A 4,117-nucleotide genomic window follows, 5' to 3' on the forward strand; every position below is an offset into this window, starting at 1 on the left:
AAAAAAAAAAAAAGAAAAAAAAAAGAAACACACGCTCAAAATTTACTTTAGAAGCTTCTAATTTTTACAGCATACACAGCAAATGTGAGGCCACAGCTGGAGTACTGTGTCCAGTTCTGGGCTCCCCAGTGCAAGAGAGACATGGACATACTGGAGAGAGTCCAACCAAGGGCCATGAAGGGACTGGAGCATCGTTCCTGTGAGGAAGGGCTGAGAGAGCTGGGACTGCTCAGCCCAGAGAAGAGAAGGCTCAAGGGGGAGATCTTACAAATGTACATAATGACCTGAAGGGCAAAAGAGGACGGAGTCAGGCTCTTCTCAAGTGGTGCCCAGTGACAGGACAAGAGACAACGGGCACAAACTGAAACACAGGAGGTTCGACTTCTGAACATCACAAAACACTTCTTCACTGTGAGGGTAACGGAGCACTGGCCCAGAGAGGTTGTGGTGTCTCCATCCATGGAGATACTCAGAAGTCATCTGGACTCGGCCCCGGGAAACCCCCCTCAAGCAAAAATAACTGCATCTGCAATCATTTAAGCACCTCTGAAGACCCAGTCTTCTAAGTCATGGAATTAAATTTACTGCTACCAGAGCGTGCACCAGGAGAAAGGACTGGGTGTCAAAGAGAGGAGGGGGAAACCAGCAAGAGCACTCCTAACCACAAATATGGTATATTTGGTTTGCAGCCGATAACTGCTCTTTCAGTTTAGTCAAGGCAAGAAGATTTCCTGTGCAAAAGAAACTGTACTATTAAGGTGAAGAAAAACATCCAGAACTTACTCTCTGTGAAGACTGCAGAGCCTGTTAATATTTATGAAGTCTGAAGTGGCTTCAAAGACTCCTTACTTCATTTTCTCATGCTATAATAAAAAGTGGCACTAACTCAGTAAATTTTGAGGTGAGTTCACCACAAACTATAACCATTTTAACAAATTCTGACCTCCTAGGAAAAGGCCTAACTTCTTCCGTTTGTGTCCCCCATATCAATGACAACGACCACAAGACAAAAAGAGAGAACTTGCATTTGTTCAGAAACTTGAAAGATCAAAACACATAAACCCTGGAAGCACCCAAGACTGTGACCCAAAAGCTACAGTTGACAGCTATATTTCTGCGCACAGACTATTTCAAGGATTAACCCGCCACCGCACAAGGCCAGGTCAGTGGGCAGAGAGAGAATCTCTTTTGGAAGACCCTGATTAAGCACTTACTGTCAAAAGCTTTCCCTCTGATCAAACTCTGTGTCATAAAAATAACACATTACAGGAAGTCATCTCTCCTCCTAGCATGCATGCTGCCGTGGAGATACTATTTAGCTGAGAAAAATCTATGTAGGAAAGAAAAGGAAACAGGGTTACAGGATAAAGCTAGGAAATTGTGCACTTTATTTGGGCCTGACACGGTCAGGTTTGGACAGGAGAGCCTCCAACTCAGAATGGCAGTTTTTCTGCACATAGCATTGGAGCATTTTTAGTAATAGCCAGGGCTTTGGGGACTTCAAAGTTAGAGGGTATCACTGCTAAGCCTGATAAATACTGGGGGCATGGAGAAGGAGGAAGACACTGGGACAAGCCACTGAATAGCTACATAGCTTTAATCCAAAAAAAATTCAGCAAGGAACATGTTGCCCTTGACTCAAGCATTCCTGAATGCCCCATCCCTGGAGGTGTTCAAGGCCAGGCTGGATGGGGCCTTGGGCAACCTGGTCTAGTCGGAGGTGTCCCTGCCCATGGCAGGGAGGTTGGAACTCAATGATCTTCAAGGTCCTTTCCAACCTAGACCCTTCTATGATTCTATGAATAGCATTTATTTTCCAGACCAATAAGAAACAAAACATCAGGAAATGTGATCTATTACTCCTTAAATAATAATATATTCACCATAGAACTGTTAATGGGATCATATGTTACACAAAACACAGTTTCGTATCTTCAAGAATCTCTGTGGATTTGGTGGTGTCAGAGTCAAAAAACAAAGCATGATTTTACAGCAGACAAAATGAGGTCTGTTAATTTTCTAATAGATCTGTCATCACTTTGGGGATTAAACAGTTAATGCTCCTTCTTAGCTTTGAAATCTATTAAGGAGTGAATACTCAAGTATCAGAATGATGCTGAAGACACAAAACACATACATAGTGTCACATGTATGTATTTCATGTGTCCACAGACAATGTTCCATACCCCAGAAGCACACCTGACCTTTAACAGCAGCACTAATCACTTCTCAGACACTGCAGAAGTTCCCTAACCAAAATAAAATATTAAAGTTGTTTTGGTGGTTGTTTCTTTTATTCCCCCCAGGTCTCAAACAATATTAAATCCCTTTGGCATCCAACATTGCCCCAGCCATTCACTCTCATAATGAACTTCAGCTCCTACAAGCTTTGAATATCACACACCGGGAGAAGGAGAAGGGACAGGGACAGGGAACAGCCTCTGCATTGGCAACCTGCTGTATATCACCGGCAATTAGTCTCTGGACAGGAAGACAGCAGGGCTGCGTGTCAGAGCCCTGATTTTGCCTCCTCAATCGGGATCTCCTCTCTGCCAGTCTCTCCGAAACCAGGGCCCACCGAAGAGTGGAGCCAGGACAGGCTTTTCCCAGCTGCTGCCCTTAATTCCTCTCTCTCCCACAGGCACTGACGTCAGGTCACCAGGCCACAGCCATGCTGGCAAGGCAGGAGGTCAAAGCCTGGGCGATGCCCTCACCCAGAGCAGAAGCTGTACCGTGCCAAGGAATGGCACAGCAGCAGCCTCCCCCGCACCACTTGAGAGTCACCCCCTGACCTAGGACGTGCTGAGCAGACCAGGTCTTACTACTGCCACAGTTGAGAGAGAAAAAAAACCCCAAACCCACTGGTCTGACACTTTAGTGCAGGTTAGTCCCACCTTTCACCAGCCAAAACCATCCCCAAGAGCTTACCCGCAGAGCTGGAAACACGACATGGCTCATCTTCAATTCAGTCTGGCATCTCAGCCCAAAACCACCTTTATTATGGCAGAGGGATGAGCCAAACATACTTGTGGCCACCACATGAAAAACAGTGAAACATAACTCAGGCTTTCAAGGATTTTTGCACAATTTGATGTCATAACACCATCAATTAATTTTATGTTTTATCAAGTTTCACAGCCAGTAGCTTAAATGTCAGCTTCAGAACAACATAGACCAGGACTAAAAGAAGCCTTCTCTTTTTTAATAACTAGACACAGCATCTGATACCTAGACATAGCATTTAAAAAAAAAAAAATGTTTAAGACAGCTCACACCTCTAATTCTGAGGAATGAAACTACTTATCACATGTTAAAAACTAAGGCAGGATACTGTCAGGTAACACAGGTCACAGGCACCTGGCATCCCTGCTTTATTAAATATTTCCCCTCCCCACCCACATCACCACCACCACTGGAAATGCGATAGCCGAGAACCTGTCCATCATCCAGTTCCACATTCACACAAGCTTAACAGTACCACATCGACTCAGTCTAAAACTCTGCAGCTGCAGTAACGAAGCACGACATGAAAACACAACAAAAAGCTGTTATTTTCTCCTGTTGGCCCCATACGCACGTTTAAGCCCAGTGACAACCCACAGACACAGGCAGGAGGCTCACAACAGACGCGCACACCTACCGGACCTGTTCTGAAGGAGTCAGGGTTGACAGCTTGGATGGTAAACCAGCCATTGACCCAGCCATCCCCCCAGTATCCTTGAAAGCAAGCTCGCCAGCAGCACGTCTCTGCTCCTACTCCTCCAACGCTCCCGTGCCCCATCGCTCCGCATCGGGATGCACCCACACACTGCGCGCTTTGAGGCGCTGGTACAGCGCTGTCTACTATTTAATACGAGCGTGTGGCCAGCCCCTCCTTCAGCCAGGCTCAGCGAAAGCCCAAGAAGCAAAAACACAAACAACGTTACCCAGGTCTTCTTTCCAAATCGGATACCACCCAGATGCCACCCCGGCCAGGGGGTGGGGGGGACAGCAGGAGGTAAAGGAGGGGTGGGCTGCAGCTCTCCCTGCTCCCCCACTCCTACACCGCCAAGGGAGATCCCTGCAAGCAGCCGTAGGAAACACCACCATGATCAACGCCAGCCGCAGGGGAGCGTGA

The sequence above is a fragment of the Charadrius vociferus genome, unplaced genomic scaffold, assembly GCF_000708025.1.
Source record: "Charadrius vociferus isolate BGI_N301 unplaced genomic scaffold, ASM70802v2 scaffold363, whole genome shotgun sequence".
NCBI classification, from domain to species: domain Eukaryota; kingdom Metazoa; phylum Chordata; class Aves; order Charadriiformes; family Charadriidae; genus Charadrius; species Charadrius vociferus.